The sequence below is a fragment of the Sminthopsis crassicaudata genome, chromosome 2 (assembly GCF_048593235.1).
Source record: "Sminthopsis crassicaudata isolate SCR6 chromosome 2, ASM4859323v1, whole genome shotgun sequence".
NCBI classification, from domain to species: Eukaryota; Metazoa; Chordata; class Mammalia; order Dasyuromorphia; family Dasyuridae; genus Sminthopsis; species Sminthopsis crassicaudata.
The window spans coordinates 478,967,727-478,989,569 of NC_133618.1; positions in this window are offsets into that span (position 1 = coordinate 478,967,727).

A 21,843-nucleotide genomic window follows, 5' to 3' on the forward strand; every position below is an offset into this window, starting at 1 on the left:
AAGCATCCCCCTTCTTATTGAAACATGGGGTATATCCCCCCCATAAATGTTTGCCACCAATGATGAGAAGGCATATGCATATAGAGAATGTCCAGGATTTTGGTATATGAACAGAGGGCACATACATATGTGGTTAGGGGACAGTAATGTGAAGGGATGTGCACGAGGATCTTGTGTAGGGCACATGTATGGATGGCACAAATCTTCCTCCCAGCACTTTAGAACTGCCAATGTCCTCTGCTGCCTACTTGTTCCTCTTTGCAAGGCATAATTATCTCTGTTAGGTACTTCTTGCTAAGCAGAAAATTGTCTCTGGGCTGGATATTAGGTTTCTTCTTTTTGATGGATGTCAATGTTTCTTCTGCTTTTCTTCCTAGTGAAGTTACTAAAAAGCCTCTCCATGATAAGGGCAGACTGACACCTATGAATAGTTGAGGCTATAAACCACATATTTAGTTAAGGACAGACAACAAAAACCAGTCAAGGTGCCTTGAACTGATTGTCACTTCTTTTGACTGTGTTTTGTTCTGTTTTGAACTCTATGGTTCTAGAAATTTATCTGAATTAAGCATAAAAAATCCTTTTAACTTCTTTTATATACCTGATAAGAATCCTGTATTCCTCAAACCCATTTCAGAGACTGTAGTCCTCTTTCCCCATAGGACTTACCTAGAGGCTGGGGCTGCTGAAACCCAACTTACTTTCCTAAATCCTTACCAGTTGGCCTATAAAGGACTTCAGATAAAAACAAATATGTAGCAGATAATGTATTTATTCCAGGAACCAATATTTTATCATTGCTGTTTAATGAAACCTTAGAAAAGCAACCTCACATTTCATTTTAGGCCCATGAAATGTTAGAGATGGACTGGATCATAGTGATAATTTAGACCACATAGACTCCACTCATTGTTCTCTCTCCTCCTAGTCTACATTCCTGTCTTGGTTAAGACATATATTCTGGACTTTATACTATAATATGAGAGTGCAAAACAAGCCATCTCCCTGTATAACTGAGGCTCTAAGAAGTCAGGTAATTTGACTAAAGTCAAGAAACTATTAAAGTAGCTAAGTGTTAGGACCGGGAAGGATTCAAACCAGGTCTATATTTCTAAGGCCAATGCTTTTCCCATTCCACTTCCCCCAGCTTTGCAACTAAGCCAATAATAGCCATAGCAAAGGCTGAAAATGTGTTTCCCTTTGCTCCTAACACTGTGACCTTCACTGTGGAGTTTCTGCTTGAGTGTAGTTTCTGACAATAGACTGGCAACTGCCAGCCTGTTCAGTTTTTAAAATGTCAGTGGTTTAATATCAATTCAGAAGGTTTTATTGCCTTTCACTCTTCCTTACCCCCCTCATGGGATTTTGATTCCAATCAAGCCCAATCCAAAGTGACAGAATATTTGTATTCCCATAAGAAGTTTGTAAAAGGTCAGGAATGCGGTGAGTTCATGGGGTCTATTTTGCTTTCCTAGAGAGTGATTACTTTCCCTTTCCCCTGGGGTAAGAATTGGGCAGGATTGGTCTACAGTGGTCCTGGGATTTCAGAAGGAGATGCTAATGTTGTTTCCAGAGGTGACTGACTGGTGGAGTTTTGATATCATGGGGTTAAAATTCAGGGAATCACCTACTATAAACTATCCTAGATTTATTTGCAAAATGTCTTCGATGCTTCAGACCCAAATTAATTTTTCATGAAAACGTTAACAAAATGTCATTTTCTTTCTGGCAGAGCCATTGCACATTTATTTCTACCACATGGCTTTCTCCCATTTCACATAGGGTAAATTGTGGCCTAATGGAGATAACAGAGGACCCGTATCTGTTCCAGACTGTCACTGTTATGCTGGATGAACTTGTAGGGATCTATAATCTCTCTGGATTTCCATTTCCTGGAGTGAAGAATGAGTAGAGTAATCCACCACCTGGCCTTCTGATTCTTGGTGTGGGGGAGATGGGTGTGGGAGTGGGGATGAGAATTAGTTCAATAAGCTCTGCAAAACACTCTAAAGATGCTTCAGAAATACATCGTATTTTGTGTTAAGTGTCTGAGATCAGATTTGAACTCAGGTCCTCCTAAGTTCACCTAGCTGCCCCATCATTGTTTTAAAAAATAATTGTCTTTGTTTTTCCTTGTTTGGGATTCCATTCGGCTTTTTCATCTTAATTCTTTGCTTATAGAGACAGACATGAGAAGAATAGCATTTTTATTTCTTTGGATGCTAGGAACCAATACTTATCTACCTTATGTAACCTTGCTTCTCACCTCAGGCCTATGAAATGTTAGAGCTGTAGATACCACTCAAATGATCAACCTGGTAAAATAGGCTTAGAGAAGAAAAGGGACTTGATCCCAGCTCATGGGCCATGTAAATGCAAAGAGGGAAGGAGGCAGATATCAGAAAGTGCTCTGATGTCAGAAGATCTGAGTTTGGTTGCTGTCTTCCTATCTTTGTGCTCTTGGGCAAGTCAAAAATGTTTTGGCCTTTATTTCATTTTCTACAGAAACTAGTGTTAGACTTGATAATCTCATTGGTGCTTCCAGCTCTATGTCCATTACTTATCATTTCCTTGCCATTTACTCATTCAACAGATATTGAATTCACCTTTTCTCTCCTCACTCATATGCTTGACCTCTGGTGATAAGTGTATTCACATAGAGGAAGTTCCATTTCCAGTCCAACCTCTAGAATGATGACTCTTCCCATTGCCCTCATCCTTTTGCTACCTCCCATATATTCACAGATAGGAAATGAGCACCCAATTGCATGCTATTACAGCTTCATTTTGGCCAGCAAAGTTGAAAGAGAAAGTAGGAGATTCCACTTTTCATAAAACATGCTATTTTTTGAACTTCCTATTCCTAATTGCATGTTTTCCTTTATGTAATATTTTCTTTTGAGGTTGAATATTTAAGGATTTTTCTTATTTTCTTTTCTTTTCTTTTTCTTTTCTTTTTTTCTTTTTTTTGGTTCCCATCACAAGAGTTTAATGATCATCAGAATTGCTCAATTTCAAAGAGCCAGGGCAAGCCTGCAATGGGTAAGGAAATTGGAGATTTCAGCTCTTCTATTTTGCTAATGAATTTCTTCCATTTCCATTTCCAGAGTTACTTGAGGTAGAGACTAATAATGGCTGGATTAAGGTGGTTGAAGGCCAATGAGTCCATAGTCACTTTGTCTGGTCTACTTATTCATAGGGAGCTACTTGATGGATAATCGACAGGCCTTCATATCCCCAGATGTCTCTCTCTACCTCCCCCATCCTTGCTGAAATTAGCCCATTCAAAATTAATTTCATTAGGATAACTGAGGACTCACTTTCAAAATAAATTATCTCTAAAAAGGCCATTTTGTAATCTGTCACATGTCATTACATGTTGCTATGGGTTATCATCCAAAGAATCATAAATTCTTGAGGCAGGAACAATACTTAATATCTTAGTATCATAGATCTAGAAGGGGACTCAAATACCATCTAGTTTAACTTCTTTATTTCATAAATGAAGAAGTTGAGGTCCAGAGAAGTCAAATGGCATATAGACCTAGATGGCATATAGGCAGTAAGCATCTGAGATGAGATTTGAGACCAAGTGTTTTTTCTAACATACATGTTGCTTCATCTCATCCAACCCTTTCATTTTACAAAGGAAAAAAACAAAATTTTGAAAAAAAGGAATCAAATGTTTATTATATCTCAGACACATAAATGCTAAGGGCTTTACAAATGTTTCATTTGCTCTTCACAACATCTGGAGGATAGGTATATTATCCCATTTCATAGTTGAGAAAACTGAGGCAAACAGGGGTTAAGTGACTTGTTTAGTATCATACAGATAATATCTGAGATAATATTTGAACTCAGGTCTTCCTTTTTCAGAACCAGCACTCTATCTACTGCACCAACATAGCTGTCATAAAAGTGCTTCATAGACATTTCCATGCTAATAAGCTCCTTAAGGAAAGAGATAGCATCTTATTTAATTTTATATCTTCTCTAGTGCTTATCCCAGCATCCTGAACAGAGTAAGGATTTATTTAATATTTAATAAATCAAGCTTACCTGAACCAAATTAGATTGAAGAAGTTTATCCAAAAATAAATAGTGAATTAGTGGGAGAAGCTAAACTAAAACTCAGAGCTTTTTCTGCAACACCACTGGTCCTCATCTTCATTTGCTATAATGATTTATTATGTATTTTCCTCTCTGATAGGTGAGACAGAACCATGAGAGAATGGAAAATTCTACTGGAGTAAATGGAAGAGCAGCTAGGAAAAAGGGGACATGTGAGGGAATTTGGCCCCTTTCCCATGATTGATAATCAGGACAAAGGGAGAGAGGGACTGAGGACTGAGGCTGGGTGATGTGAAGACTAATTCTGCTGTTTTCATAGTTTTGTGAATAGTACACCAGCATTCTTATCAATCATTCTCATATGAACTCTCTTGCATAAGACTCCTTGGGTCAAACATAATAATGGTTAGCTATGGTTATAGAGACAGTCTGCAGTGAAAAAATAGGGTTCTTCTCTATGTGAAGCTCAGTGGCTAGCTCATAGAACACATAGAAATGGAACTGTTGTTCAGTCACACCCGATTCTTTGTGACCTCACTGACCATAGCAATCCAGGCTCTTCTGTTTTCCACTATCCTCCACGAAGCTTTAGCTGACCTTTTAGTCAGTAGCCTGAATTAATTTCTTTTAAATATCAATTAATTTGATCTCCTTACTGCCCAAAGGACTCTCAAAAAATCTTCTCTAGTACCATAATCCAAAAACATCAATTCTATGGTGCTCAACTCAACTCTTAGAACATTATTATTGGGAAAAACAAAACAAAACAAAACATAATTTTGACTATACTGACCTTTGTAAGCAAGTTAATGTCTCTACTTTTTATTATACAATTCAGATTTGCTATAGTTTTCCTTTTAAGTAGCAATTTTTTTTGGGGGGGGGAAGGTTAGGAAAATTATTTAATATTTTAATTTTCTCCAATTACATGTAAAACAATTTATAACATTTGTTTTTAAAACTTTGAGATCCTAATTCTCTCCCTTCTCCACTCTCCCACTAAGAAGGCACACGTAAAGTTGTGCCAACATTTACATAAAAGTCATGTGAGCAAGTGTCTTTTAATAGAACTTGTGACAGTATCACTCTCCATCATATACTCTGTGTTCCAGCTAAACTGGTCCATTAGCTATTCCCCAAATTTGGTATTCTATTTTCTTTCTCTATGCTTTCTTCCAGCTTATTTCTTATGCTTCTAATTTATTTCTCATCATTATCTCTTAGATTCTTTATCTTCCTTCAAGGTCTATATCAAGTGTTACTCCCTAGACAACTAGGGAAACATTTTCTTAATCCTCCAGAGTGTTCTTTCCCTTCACAGATTACTTTATTATAGCTTCTTATCTGTGTACATGTTGTATTATCCCAAGAGAATGTGAGCTTCATGAGAGCAGGAACCATTTCATTTTTGCCTTTGCATTTCCAGTATTAAGCATAGTGCTTTGTACATAGTAGATTCAATAAAATGGAATGGCCTGCCTCAGGAGATAATGAATTACTCAGCATTGAGGACTTCAAGCAGAGGCTGGATGGTTACTTGGGAATGTTAGAGGTAAGAATTTCTTGAGTTGGACTAGATGGTCGCTAACTTTTTTGTTTAATTTTTAAATTCTATTCTGTAATTCTATTACTTTGATCTCAAAACATATCATTGTAAAAATCCACCTGAATTTATTCTAATCTAATCTTATGCAATATATTCCAATGAATAGCATTTATTAAGCTGCTTTGTACAAAGTATTGTATTTGATGTTAGGGATAAAAAAATGAAAAAGAATACTTGCTTTAAAGGAAGTATTCTACTAAGGAGATAGAGCATGTTTAATAATTGCATGAACTACAACTTTTTGTGTATATGCTATCATATTTAGGGTACCATGTATGGACTTTGTAGTATAAATGATACAAATTTCCCTTTTCTTCCCTAAGGTCACAGAACAGCATGTATGTCACCATATCTGTTGTCCAGCAAGGTAACATAGTATGAATTGTCCACCATATGGCACCCTACTTAAGCCATTAGCCACATGGTCTTGTCAAAGTCTCTCTGGTGCATGTGTAGCCTTTTATCACACAGTGTAATTCTAAAACCCTGAGCTACTTAAAACTCATATTAACCAGGTTCCAAATTTAAAGGGAATGACATGAAGTTTTGCTCAAAAATATTTTTAAAAAGGAAATTTATGTCTTCACCTAACTTTCAAATTTTCTTTTCTCTATTATGCACCCTGGCCCCCCCCATTTCCAAGGCAAGTATACTGAGGCCATATAGTTTGTAGTCAAAACAGAAATAAAAGAACAGTGGATCAGTGCTCCTCTATAAATCCTTCCACCTCTCTTCCATTTTTTCCAATTACCTTCTTTATTCTTTAAAGGTATCTAGGGGATTCTTAAATAGCACTTATCTACATATCTTAGAGAAGAAAGATGGGGGAAGAAATATATGTGTTGGATCTCTCTGTCTCAACTTCCCTATCTATAAAATGAGTATAGTAATAGTAGCTACCTCTGTTATAGGGCTGTTACAAGGATCAAATGAGATAATATATATATAAAACACATTCCTTTTCCTTCTCCCCCTTCTCTTTTTTCCCTCTTATTTTCCTCCTCTCCTACTTCTCTTCGTTCTTCTCATTCTCCTTTCTTTACCTCTTCCTTTTTTCCTTCTGGAATTAAGTTATTTTACTCTTTTAGCATCAGAGGGGATCTTCTTTCTTTCATCATATGGGTGGGAGGTTGTGGGTCTATGTTGGCAGTAGATGTGATTTGTGTGCCACTAATTGCAGCAATGCCAAACGCATCTCCCCTATACTAAAGTGTTCCCCTTTAGGACGCTAGACCCCGTGGATTTGGAGATCATTGTGCTCTCCTCCTTCTATGGACTCATCCAAAGGAAGACAGTCTCAGTTCTCCACAATATGCGGTATTTAGTAGCCACTACTACAGCATGATCTTTTCAGAAGTTTCAATTGTAATGCCTTTCTATTCCAGGTACCTGACATGTTCAACAGGGATTTCTCCCCCTAGAGTTAATGACAAAAGGAAACCCCTTCATATTAATTTTTTTACATGAAGCATTACTTTTATCCATATTCTCTTGCCTGGCTCCTTGACCACATGCTTCAATAATTTATGCCCTCCCAGACTCCTAGGAAGATGAAAAAATTATGATCAACCATTTTTAATCCACCCTTATGAAAAGGTCAAGGGTGACTAACTACATTCTCACTCAATTTCTTTAATTCATCATTACCACCCAAGGGATAATAATAATAACTCAAGAGTTAAGAGGGCATGGCCTGGTTAGGGTCCCACATTCGTATGAGTTATTCATGTAACAGAGAAGGATATAGCCATGACACCTTGAAGAGGAAGAAGGAAACAAACAAACAAACAAAACCCCAGAAGGCTTCCAATGAGAGTGACACACTATCTGAGCTTTAAAGAAGCTAGGGATTTTAGGAGGCCGAGATGAGGAGGGGGTGATTTTAGGCAACAGGAAATAGCTTTTGCAAAGGTACAGAGACAAGAAAGGAAATGCTGTCGGAAAGTAAGAACAAGTAGAGTAGGGCATAACTCACTTGCTAGAATCACGGAACACAGGGTGTGTGAAAGGATGTTTTATGTAATAAACCTCGAAAGGTCAACAGGAGCCAAATTGTGAAGGGCTTAATAAGCTAAGCAAATGAATTTGTATTTTATGTTGAAGACAATAGGGAACTACTGAAGATTCTTGAGGATGGGAGTGATATGGTCAGAGTTGTGCTTTGGAAAAATGATCAACCAAACCATATTAGCTATGCTAGCCACTAACATAGAATCAATCATCCTTTTTCCTAATCATCAAAAAAGATTGCTGACTGTGACTACACTGACATGTGACTATCTGCAAAGCGTCTCTAAAGATACTTTGTAGAAGACCCATCAAATCAATCATAAAATTCTTTGGCCTTTAGTCTTTTCTCTTCTGCCACTTTTGGACCTACACAACCTCTCGGGTCCAATTATACTTCTAACCATGAGCAGTGGGAATATTATTTATGGATGGCTATTTCTCAAATGCTTTGGAAAGAAGGTTTGAAAGTGAACAAACAAAAATACTAATGAGGGAAGAAGGAACCAATTCTTGAAATTGGCAAGAGATTCTGTTTAGAAGCTTTTCACTCCAGGAACCAATTACACAGCTCAGAGATAATGGTGATGACAGATAAATGCCCTTTTGTCCAGCACTGTTCATCTTGGATCCTCATCTCTAAAACATTGAAACCTTCTCAACGCCATATTTTAGGAGCCCACTTTAACTCCATGTTCCAAGGTTCTAATGACTTGGCACCTCAACTTCATGTTGTAGGGGCCCAATGACTTAAAACTGATAAGTAATGCTTAGGAAAAAAGGATTAACCCAAAATGGAACCTAAGTACTTCTATTTTTCAATTGACCAGAAGGAATGAATGAATGAACAAATTAATCAATGATGACATATCTGTTTTATTCTAATTCTTTTCTTTTGGGGTTTTTCCAGGACACTGAAGCTTTCTCCATTCAGTGGTCAGATGAAATTTAATCCAGTTTGATTTTTATTGGAATTAGAAGCTGAAATGTGGATTCAGAAGAACATTTAAACATTTAGAAGGGCATAGTAATGGACTTTAAAGTTAAAATGGAATACAGAATTGAGGATGTGGGGAATCATATCTTCCCTTTCCTTAAGATAGGCTTTCTTTGCCTTTTCACTCCTACAAACTGAAAAACCTGAAGTAAGTTAGGGAAATGTGATTCCTGGATGGTCAGTGGGAGATTGAAATGAGAGAAGCATTTCAATAGTGGGGTGCACAATGAATCATAAATATTTATTAAACATCTGCTAATGTGTCAAATACTGTGCTAAGTGCTGGAGCAAAAATAGTGGGTTTGGATTCGGAAACCTGGGTTCTAGTCCTATCTCTGTTATTCATTTACATGTATAATGCTTCCTGAGTTTCTTCACTTTTAAAATGAGGAGATTGGATTACATGACCCCTGTTATCTCTAATAGGTCCAGAGATATGCTAGTAAATGTTTAATAATGAGTTCTGTGTGTTTGTGTATATGAATTTTTACAACATGTTTTCAAGTTTAATCTATATTATTAACATTTTCTTTATAGTTTTCTTAAGTTTAGGCAATCAAAATGATAAATCAATTTTGTCAATTTGATTTGTCAATTTTTGAGTTGTAAATTTATTTAATTTGCAATATTTGACAACTAGCTCTTGTAAAATGGTAGAAACTAGCTACTGTAAAATGATAGAAATTAGCTCCAACACATTCTTCTTTATACTCTGCAATCTATGATTCTAAGTGATTGCATTTTAACTTAGAAGGGACCCATTGAAACCTTTAGATCCTTAAGGTGGCCTCAGAGTTTGTATTTTGTGGCTGGGTCTATAGAAGCTTGGATGATCATGAAGAGACAATTCTATTGGAATAATTATCTTGATGCTTTCTTTTCAAAAAGTGGCCACGATTCTCTTAGATGCCTGGTTTAGCTGAGGATATGACTGGACTGTGAACCCTACTTTGGCATCTGGCATTATTAGAAGTCTAGATGCAAAGCCTTTTCCTCTTTTCTATTCTGTTAATCTCTCCTTCTTTCCTTCCTCAGGTAGTCTCCATACACATGAGACAACTAGCAAGGCCAATGGAATCACCTTTGATTGTCCCGAAGATGGTCATTTGGAATCTTTCCTTCAAAATCTTAGAGTATTTTTAGGTGGCCGACAAGAAGATTTCTCGTCTTCTCTGAGTCTGTTTGGAGTTCCCAGAAATAGTAGCTATTTGGACTCTGGCACACACACAGAGATAGCAATTGAACTGTCCTTTCTACTATTATGGGTCATTGGAAACCACAAAGAACTAATGTGCATCATAGCCAAAGAATGGAAAGTGACCCACTGGCCTAATCAAGGGCTAATCTGTGATGATAAAGGAACAGATGGGACCTCTTTGCTGAGGAAGAAATGCCACAAAAGCACATCTCACTTGCCAAGGTTTAGGTTCGTTCAATAAATATTTATTAAGCATCCTCCTATGTGCCCAGCCCTGTGCTGCTATGAAATTTGAAAACAGAGGGAGCTTGGGACAATGGAAAGACCAATGTATTTGGAGTCAGAGAACCTGAGTTCAAATGCTTTCTCAGTTGCTTAATACCCATGTAACTGGGCAAGGCACCTAATCTCTTCATCCATAAATTGAAGGAGTTGTACTAGAAGTACCTTATGGCCCTAAACCTATGATCTCATGAGCCAATGTTTTTCTACCTCTACTGCGAAGTACTTGTGAGCAGGAACATACATATGTACAGTGTAAAATAACGATATCACAGATATTATCAATGCCAAGTATGGGAGTAATTCAGGCAGTATTTAGCACAGAAGGTCAGAGGAAGAAAAAGTCACTGTGAGTTGAAATGTCATTCAAAGAAGGCTTCATGGAAGAGGTAAAACTCAGGATGTCCTTGAAGGATGAGCAACATTTGTGTAAACCAGGGGTTCTCAAACTATGGCCCACTGAGGACGTTTATGGGCCTGCAGGTTTATGGCAAATGGGCTGAGGGGCAGAGACAGAGTGTGAGTTTTTGTTTTTACTGTAGTCCAGCCCTCCAACAGTCTGAGGGACAGTGAACTGGCTCCTATTTAAAAAGTTTGAGGACCACTGGTGTAAACAAAGAAGAGAGAGGATAAAAATTCAGGTAGGTGGAACAGCATGAAGCAAAGGTGCAGAGGTGGGCATTTCCAGGGCATAATCAGGAGGCTAGCCTAGCTGAAACAGAGGGTTCATGCTTGGAGAACTGATTGAGAAAAGGTTAAAACGACTGGATGTTGCCTTTATCACTGTCTAACCAGTAGACTCAAGTGAGTGACATGGGAGAATAATAGAAGGCTTTAATAGAATGCTGAGCAGCTAATTCTTGTGACTCTAAGTCCATTGTGCTCAGAGAGTCCCACAAGTCTCTACCAAAATGAGAGGATGGACTGGGTAATGAGAATAATTACAGTGTGCTACACTCAGTCGGGAGAACTGCATTCAAACTTTGCTTTAGACGTTTTCTAGTCATAGGAGCATGGATCAATATATCTTTCAAATCCTTAGTTTGCTCTTAAAATGGAGGTGTCAGCAGCTTGGGGTTGAAGAGACTTGGAGTCAAGTTGCACTTCCTAATTATTTGGCTCTGAACAAGTCACTGAACTACTTGCAAGCTCTATTTCTTATCCTGTAAAATGGGCAGAATAATAGTATCATGTGAGCATCACATGAAACTTTCTTTTTCTCTGCCTGTCTCTCTCTCTCTGGGTCTCTCTGTCTTTTCTCCCTTCTGGAAGCCCCCCCCCAGTTGAGTATAACATAAACATAGCCATTGAGTCAGCCCTCACCCCTCACAAACACAGTGCCATGTTTGTTGAGTGGCTGGCTAATCATTCGCATGATATTGACTTAAAAGGGAGAGAAAGCTTTTCTCTGCACTACTTGTCGGCAGAAAATTGCCTTCAGTATGAGTATTTCATCAACCACATAATATGACTTGATGTAAATGCATAATTAGAAATAATAGCCTGGGAAAATTCACTCTTATTTATAAAATTAGACTCGTTAGATTAAAATGGGAGCTAATGACTTCTATTTCACTCCTAAAACATGGCCAAGTCTCTCCATTTCCGGGTGCCTCATTGGTTGTGTGCTCCTATCACGGACAGGGTACCAAAATGCATTAGATTGCTGTGTGTAAATGATGGTTAGGGCCATGGGAGAGGTGCAGAAGTTCCTTATTAGGAAGCTGGGATGCCATCTGTCCTACAGCCATTGTGCCAGTAAAGTGATTATGGTTCATTTCTGTACATTTCCAGTCAATTCAATTCTACGAGCACTTATTAAGTGCCTATCTTAATAGCTTCTCGGTAAGTAAGAGTCACTGTAGAGGAGAGGAAAAAATTTTGGACTAGGAATTAGGAGATTCAAGTCTTAATCCTTGCTTTGCTAGTAACTTGATGTGCGCAAGGAATTTGTCCTCCTTGTGCCTCAGTTTCCTCTACGGAACAGAGACTGCTTGTTGTACAGATAAAATAGGGGGAAGACTTGGGTTCAAAACCTGTCTTGGATACTTACTCTGCCTGAATCACTTACTCTGTTTGAGCTTCAGATTTCTTACTTCTAAAACAGGGGAAATAGTTGCATATTCGTCTCAGGATTGCTTTGAGGAGGAAAAAAAAGAGAGAATGCATGCAAAGTGTTCTGTAAACCTAGAAGTGTTACATAAGCATTTGCTCCTATGACCAATTTAGAATCACAAAATGTGAGTGCTGGAAAGTTCCCCAGAGTCTATCTAGTTCAATGCATACTTGGACAGGAATTTCTGTATATGAAATCTATCTTGGCAACTGGGCAATTCAACATCATCTTGAAGATCTTCAGTGATGGGGGACGTATTGCTTCCAGAGGCAGCCCATTTCACTGCTGACATCCAGCTTAAATTTGCCTCTTTGCAACTCCCTGTCATTGCTCTGAGCACTGTCCTCAGACATCAAGCAGAACAGTCCAATCCCTCTCTCATATGACATTTTTTCAAAAATATGGAAAGAGAGCTACCTTTCTTCTTTAAATTGCCTCAATCCCAACTCTTCTTTTTTAAATACATTTTTATTAGTAAATTCTGTTTCTTACATTACCATAGTTATTACCAATGTCTCTTCCTTTCCCCCTTTCCAAAGAGCCAGCTGATATGACAATATTTTTAAAGAGCAAAGAAATAAGTCAGCACAATTGATCAGTACATTGAAAAAGTCTGAAAACTGTGCAATATGCAACACCTGTGGGCTTTCCATCTCCTCAAAAGGTGATTTGGGAGTACCTTCTCATATCTGAATGAAGATTCAAGTTCCATTTGCTCTTTAGAATTTTGTTACATTTACTTTTGATTTTCTTGATATTCCATTTACATTGTTATAGTTACTGTGTATATTCTTGTCCTGATTCCACTAACTTCACTCTGTAATCAGTTGTTATACATCTTTCTATATTTCTGTTTTCATCACATATATCGATTTTTTATAGCACAGTAGTATTCCGTTACATTTATGTACCACAGTTGGTTTAGTCATTCACCAACTGATAGGCATCTACATTGTTTCCAATTCTTAATTATTGCAAAAAGTGCTGCTATAAATATTTTGGAGTATATGGGAACTTTATACTCATCTATGGCTTTCTTGGGGCATTATCACAATAATAGAGTCTTTGATTCAAAAGATTTGCCTGATTCCAGATTGCTTTTCAAAATGGCTGTACTATTTTACAACTTCATCAACTACGTGTTAGTGAGTATTAGTTCTTTCAAACAAATCTTATATGGCAAAATCTATGATCGATGATGATGTTTCATCAATTTATCTGATTTATTCTGCATTCATTTTGATCCGTCAAAGCTGTTAATGAAAGGAGCCACACAGATGTGTGTACAATGCTCCCTGTTGTGTGTGACCATGGAAGAAGACACTAGGCCGTCATCTTCCTCATTCTGTATATCACCTGCCAATATTAACGTAGCTCAGGATTGTCCTAACTTTTTTGTTAACCATGTCATGCCATTAATCTACGATGAGTTGCATTTTGAATCCTCAGGTCTTTTTTTTCCCATATGAATTGTTTTCCAGCCTTCCTTTTTTTCTATCCTGTGCTTCTGCTATTGATTTTTTGAATCCAAGTGTGGGAGTTTACATTTATCTTAATTAAATTTCATCAGCATAAATTTAGTCCGTTATTCAAGGTTTTCAGGTTCTTTTTGGCTCCTGATTCTTCCTTCCAGTGTTAAAAGGATGAGGACCATACTTTATTTGCTAAAATTATAAAGGATATCTTAGGTAAGAAATGGAGGAGTAATTCCATGGCTAGCCTTAAATTAAATAGATTATGAAGGTCAGTTTTTCTTTTATTGAGCTAAGGGTTTCCTTATATGTACCTTCCCATCTAGAATTGGAGTTATCCTCATAGAGAATAAAAAAAAATTAGAGTTTAATTCAATATTTTCTTTTATAGATAAGGAAATTGAGGTCCAGAGGCCTAAGATTATACAAAGGATTTGTGGCTCTGCTGGGATGAGAATCCAATTTTCCTGATTCCCAAACAGACCATACTTTGAAATATTTCCTAAGGCCAGAGGGAGCCAAGTAGCCTCTCCTATTCTGTGTCGAGTATCTGGCTGGCCACCTGCCTGGGCCCACCAAGGCCAGGCCTGAGACTGTCACTGGGGTGTCAGGAGGTGGGTTGTTTACAGTCACAGGGCCGAGCTTTCCCTGCAGCCCCCCCTCCCCTTTCTTAGGGCACACAGGTTCCCTTTTCATCAGCGAAGAAAGCCGACTGCTTGTCTCCAATAACAGCTGGGCGCTTCTCCCCTCAGCTGTGGCTCTAGCTCTGGGCCGCCGGCTGGGGGGGCAGACAATCCAGGCAGTGTCCTCAGGGCCAGGAAGGTTTACGGAAGTTCATTGGCAAAGGCCTCACTGGCAAAAGCTGGCAGAGGAGACTCCTGGGCCAAACAGAGTAGGCTGGGGAGCCTAGAGGAACCCCAAACCAGAGTGGGGCCTCTGTGCTGAAAGAGGGGGCGTAGCTCTGCCTTCCTCAAGTGGGTGAGAGCCTTTGAGAGCTCAGACACTTCTCTGCAGTAATGGCCTTGTTTCTTTCAGAGTGGGACCAATCAGAGTCGGGGATGGGAGGGGGAGCATCACAGAGCAGCGAAGATCTTGGGGGTTGCTTCTTTTCAAATAAAAAGGACATTTTGAAGAGGTTGTGCTTTTATTTCTTAATTCACAACAGCACCCTGATGAAACCAGATATTTTTTGCTCTCTTGGATTTAAGATGGCTCTTTTCTCTAGGTTGTTGTACCTCCCCTGCCCCCATCTTCTTTGTCAAAGGTTTCCTCTCAAACTAGTGAGTGACAGAGCAGGGTGACATTTGCCTTTATACTGTAAAGGGAGGAAGAAAGATGTAATGGGACAGATTAAATATCAATATCTAAAAAAATGTTCTTATTATTCTACCCTTAGTCCCTGGATGGGAATGGGTATATATGTGTGTTATGTGGGGGAAAATGACCTGTAATCTCATCTACTTCAAGTAGTGATGAATAGAATTGAGAACATTTAAGAAAGACAATGGCTTTATAATCAGAAAACCTGAGTTTAAAACCATAATGGATAGAACTCTGGGCTTGGAGTCAGGAAGCTCTTTGTTCAAATGGTATCCCTGATGCCCTTTAACTGTGTGATCTGGGACAAGTTATTTAATTTACCTGCCTCACCTTTTTCATCTGCAAAATCTCAGGATTGTATCAAATGAAATGATAACTTGGCAAACCTTAAAGTGCTACATAAACGTTATTATTTTTACTTGCATCATTAGGTAAATCACTTCCTCCCTTTTCAGCCTCCATTTCTTAATCTATAAAATGGACTGGACATGGTTTCTGTGATCTCCTTTAATTTTCAATCCTAGGAAGCGATGAATTACAGTCATATAGTCATATAGATACTTTGCTGCACAAAGTCAACATTTAAAGCTTGTTGGTGTAATTTAAGGAGCTTTTGTCAAATTCAACAGTTTACCTTCTTTTGTACCTTGGGTTACTTAAAATTCCCTCAGGGAATCCCAAAAAAGTCCACAAACACTTCTGTGGTGATTTAAAAACATCTTGATGGATAGTAACTCATTCTAGATATCCCTGAATGTGTAGGTTCTTGGATGTGACTCTAGTGCTCCATATTGTCTCTTTTCCCTTTTTTAGGTGCTACTGAACTCTGATTCATCTTTCTCCTGAACATCAGCCATAGTACTATATTATGCAGTGATGTCTGGGAAACATACTTTTTGTTCATATCTGGCCAAAGGAGAATATGGCCAAGGCTACTCTATACAGCTGGCTAGTGGTGTAGGCAGGATGGTTTGGTGACAGCTGAGGAGGTGGGGAGGGGAGGAATGAATAACATATTTAGGCAGACAGCTCTGTTATCTGTGCAATCAGAAGGAGCCCTGGTCATAATAATTGAAAACCATAGGAAATCCAGGAATCATTCCCAGTTGCATTGGCTTAGATTTGCTTCAAAGCAGGCTACCTCTCTTACTTTCTTTGACTTGGGCTGATGATTATAGGGATTTGTGTTTTCTGGGTTGGGGAAATCAGCTGAGAAGTAAACTGGGAGATAAGGCAAAGGGAGTTGGAAAATTCACAAAGTAGAGAATCCTGGTACCTGGATGGCAGCTGTCTGCTGACTGAGAGCTCTTTTTTTCATCAGGACTCTGTAGGAGAAATATCACTTCCCACTTGGCTTGCGATCCTTTGTGTCTTATTGCCATGGAACTGTTGCTGAGCCCAACTTTAGTGAGGACCGTGAAATGAATGATTCTGAAGAGGGACAAGTTTGATTTCTGCCATAGGATGGTAGAGGCCATTGAGATTGTGCCATGGATACATGTTGAGATAGTTGCCATGTGGTCTCTGTGAGTGGAGGAGGGCATCCCTACTTTCTGTGACAACTGTATGCAGGAGATAAAGACTCTTGGCTGCTCCTCGACTCTCTCAATTTTCCTGACTGTGAAATGAGCATAGCAGCACTAAGGGTTGTTGTTTTTAGAACTGGACAGGACCTTAAAGATCACATATTCCAACACTTCTTGTCTTACAAATAAGAAAATTGAGACTCAGATGGGAGGACACAACTTACACAGGTGGGAAGTGCCAGAACTAAAATTTTCACTCAGTTCTCTGGACTGCTTTGTTCTATCTGATGCTCATGGCACTGCGAAACTTCATCATGCTAAAAACTCCTGCTATTATGGGCTTTGAAATATGGGTGTGAAAGATGTTTTCAGGGTAAAGTTGATCTTTATTTTTGATGCTCTTGACAGATTGTATTCATTTAATGACATCTACTTAACATGTGCTTATATGTAAATCTTTAGTTACCTAGGTGCTATGGTGGATAGAGTGCTTGGACAGGACTCAGGAAGAATTAAGTTCAAATCCATCCTCAGATACATGCTAGCTGTGTGACTCTGGGCAAGACACTTAATCCTGTTTGTTAATCCTGTTTGTACCAGGTTCCTTAACTGTAAAATAGGGATAATGATAGTATCTATTTCTAAAGTAAATGCCCTCTCTCCTTCCTTCCTTCCTTCCTTCCTTCCTTCCTTCCTTCCTTCCTTCCTTCCTTCCTTCCTTCCTTCCTTCCTTCCTTCCTTCCTTCCTTCCTTCCTTCCATTGGGCAAGATACAAAAATATTTGGTTTCTGCTTTCAGGAAGATTAGAGTCTTATAAGACTATCATAATTACAAAGGATAGGGTAGATAATGAACATTAAATGGGGAGTCCAGTTTGCCATCTTGATTCAGAAACTAAATGAAGGTGAGATTCCCTACAAGTCCTGAGGTCCTCCAGATGACTATTTGTGGATGATTTTGTGCTGATTGCATCAAACCCCAGAACAAGAGGGCCCTTGAATGATACTCATAATTCTGCAGACAGAGTATGGAGTAATAGAAAATATGTGAGATTTGGAGGTAAAGGTGTTTGAATTTTATCTCCTCTGCCTCCTGCTGTATGGCCTTAAGTAAGTCATCTTTACTTCTTAGAGCTTCAATTTCCTTCATTTTCATTTTCATCAAATGAAAGGGTTGGACTATAGCCTCTGTGGCCCCTTACCATTCTATGTCTATGGTCCCACAGCATTTCATATGCCAGGAGTAGCAGGCAGTTGGCCAGATGTGGAGAACTAGATGGATGTAAGCATGATCTAGAGTGAGCTAGACACTGTGAATTCATTGCTTGGCACTTACTCCTTTGTCTCAGACATAAGGTGGAGTTCCAAACCTGGTGTCCCTTCCAGCTTCGAATAGATGATCCTGTGGATTAAAAATCTTTTCACTTGGAGCAAAAAAATAAAATAAAAAATTCCTACTAGTTTCCTCTTCCTCTCCAAAGTAAATATACTCTGGAATGGGGAAAGTGCTTCCATATATTACTAACTATCCACAGAATGAGGGGCAAATCAAGGTTTGGAAACTCTTTCAACAGAGCCTGGGCTGCTCTAAGGAAGGGTGAAACTCCCTTTTACCCAGAAAGGAAAGCTCTAAATGGGAATCAAGGACTCTAATAACAGGGACCAGGTTTTTGCTGAGAGGGGGATTTTTGCTTTTCTCAGCCACCAGAATTTTCTGAAGAGACAAGGCATCTAAGTTTTCTTACTCCTCAACTTGGGGGATGAGGCACTGGAATGTTTGACCAAATTCTGCCCAGGTAGAAGGAGGTACCTCTTTCCTTCCACTGTCTTTTATTTCAGTCCTATTAACCTTTCAATTCCCAGAAACAATTATGTCCCTATACCTTGCTTCTACAGACAACTGACTTTCACCTTTTCTAAAAGACTTTCTTTTTAGATTAACCTTGGTGGGAGTACTACTGATGAATGAGGCACAAATGCCAGCTGTGGGGGGGCAAAGACTCTTTCCCTGCTCACACTCTGCCCTCTTGGAACCTGAGGAAAAAACACTTACCCAAACAGAAGGCTCTGGCCAAGTAAAAGAAAGGAGATGATAACATTTGGGGATGAATTAAAGGAAATGAGAACGTTTAGCCAGGAGTAGAAGAAGGCTCAGGGGAAACAAGATCATTACCTTCAAGCATATGAAAGGTTAAGGAAGAACAGAAGATTCTGCTTGTTCTGCTTGGCTGGATGGAGGTTGTGAAGAGGTGAAGTTTTGACTTAAGGTAAAGAAGTGGGATGGGCTAATTTGAGCCAAGACCTCATAGGGATCTTCAAGCCAAGAGGAGATTTGATGGGCAAGTGGTTGAAGGAGTTCTTGGTCAAGCACAGGTTGGACAGGATATCCTTTGAGGTCCTGTACAACTCTTCTTCTGTGACTCTTATTTACTAATTGATCTAAACTTGGACATCAGGGACAATAGTGGGAAGAGATTTTTAACAATTTTATTTATTTTATTTTTAATTTATGACATAAAACAAGTATTTCCCTGGCATAATAGGAAAAAAGATAATTGCATATGAAACTGCAAATCTATTATGTATAACTTGCTTTTCCTACAATAAAGTTATCATGTAAATTTCCTTTTTTTTCTTTCTCCCTTAGCCTAGAGATGGCTACATTAGACACACACACACACACACACACACATACACACACACACGTGTGTATGTGTGTGTGTGTATTAATCCGTTTATTTATTATTATTTATCAGTTCTTTCTCTGGGACTTCTTACCTGACCAATGCAAATCAGGATGAAACATTCATAGCTTAGTGGGTATCACTAATCACAGAGTAAAACATTAAGTGATTGTAGACCTCATCTAATCCAATAACTTCATTTTATAGAGGTCAAATAACTTTGCCCAATGTCACATGGATAGTAAGTGGGATTTGAACACAGGGCCTCTCACTGAAGAGTCAGCAATCTTTCCATTATACTATAAATGAGTTTTTTTTGTTTTTTGTTTTTTTTAAGAATCCATGGTGTTCCCCAGGATAATGTCCCCTTCATGTCACTATATGTGTGGCTTTGGGCAAGTCACAATTGGGGATTTAGATTCTGATCTATAGAATACAGGTGTGGGTCTGGATGCCCTCTAAATCTATGATCCTGTCTTTCGGGCTTTAGGGCCAAAGCACAAAGCTTTCTTGTCCAGAATGACAGGGCTTCTTTGCTCTCATACTCTAGACAAGAGAGGGAACAGACTTAAATTTTAGGTTCTACTTTGACTTTAGGAGATCTAGGTAGGAGGATATAATTTATAGTCCCCTGAGGGGAATCAGTAGGTCTGAGTGGTAATTCATGAACTAGCTTTGATTACCCTTTAGGGGAAGTGTTGTAAGGGAAGTGATTTTCATTGTTTCTCAAAGTCTTATTTTAATATTTTTATTTAAAAACCTATAGTTGGCTTGAGTGTCTTTCCCCTTCCTCCTCCACTCCTTCTTTAGGCAAATAGCTATGAACCATATTAGAAGCTATTAGTAGCATTATTCACAATAGATATTGGTTGAAATTAAAATTGGCCAATTTTGTATACACACACACACACACACACACTCAACATTACAATTTTTAAAAATCAAAACCACTTAGCTCATTAGAAAAACCCTAGTGAGAAAAATGCCTTAAAAAAAAAAAACTATTTTCCCTTAATGTGCTTCCCTAAAGAAATTTAATTATTATACAGACAAGAGAACTATTTGACTTAATATAATATGTTAGATTAAGTCTGTGAGGGGTGAGAAGCCCCCATTAGGCAGTCATCATATTCAAAGAGTGAGTACAGAACTTTAAAAAAAGAGTTCTATTTTGGTACAAATGTCACTTTTGTGGCTTCAACTCTGGCACGTAGTTAAGTTTCTCTATGCCTGAGAAAAGGAGGCAGAAATCTGTGGGGGTTGGCTTAGTTTGAGAATCTCAGTTTTTTCATGGCCTTTTTCTTTCTAGTTTTCAATATAGGTTTGGTTTCAAGAATTGGACCTTTCTCTACTCTTTAGGCTCATTTGTTGACTCCATCTTCCTATCTCCTAAATCCCAGGCTTACTTATTTTGGTGTCTGTGACCTTCCTGGATGGAGAAGAGCTCCCTGTACCTTCTCTTGCTGCTGCTGCTGTTGTTGTTGCTCCTAGTTATGACTACATAATCCAACTAAGTGTCTGAAATGGCAGTTAAAGATAAAAAAAATATTAAACATACAGAAATGCCTGGAAAATGATTTTCTTTAAAGAGGAGAATTTCTCTTGAGGGCCAAAAATAGGACAAATTTTTTCACTTCCTTTCTCACTGTCTCGATGGTGGCTATCACTCTTGCATCAATTGCTTGAGGTACGTTAGATGTCTAGAATCTTGAATAGCTTCTTGGAGACAGATGTTATTGATTTTAATGTTTGCTCCTCCATGTCAGGCTCTCCTCAAATATTGCCATCAGGTTTTGACATAGCACTCTTGAAAACATTAGAATCAATTTAATCTGTGGCTTAAAAATTAAAAAAAAAAAGATTTGCTATTGTATTAAAAGATTTACAAATCTTAGAAGTTTAAATGAAGTTTAGAAAATTTTTTTTCACAATTGGGACTGGAGTAAATGATTTTCAGTTCTAATGAAGAGAGAAGAAGAGGAGATGATTGAATAGACTGCATAGGATTAAAATTCAGCCTGGAAAATAGAAAGTAAAAAAAATTGCTATTGTATTAAAAGATTTACAAATCTTAGAAGTTTAAATGAAGTTTAGAAAATTATTAGTAATATAGTTATTTCAGCTATATTATGCTATTAGCAATTGGTAAGAGGCACAGTGGTATAGAGATGGAATAGATCATAATATAATATTCTCTTATAACACAAGAGATAGTGGAAGAAAAACACTGGACTAAGAGATGGGAGGTGAATGTCTTTTGATTCTGTTGTTAATCTTTTGTAATCTTGGACAAATCATTTAACTGTTCTGGACCTCTTTTCCCTACCCACCTCAAATTGTTGTTATGAGGGTCAAGAGAGCCTATGAGAAAATATTTTTAAAAAGTAAAAATTATTAGTTAGGTATTATTAGGGACAAACTGAATTTCTACATTAAAATAAGGGGATTGGGCTAGATCGATGGTCTTTAAGGTACTTTCTCACTCTAATAGTTGATCATATGTTGTTTAATTGTTTCATAAATGTGAAATTCTCTTTTCCCAATTACACTGTAAATTCCTCA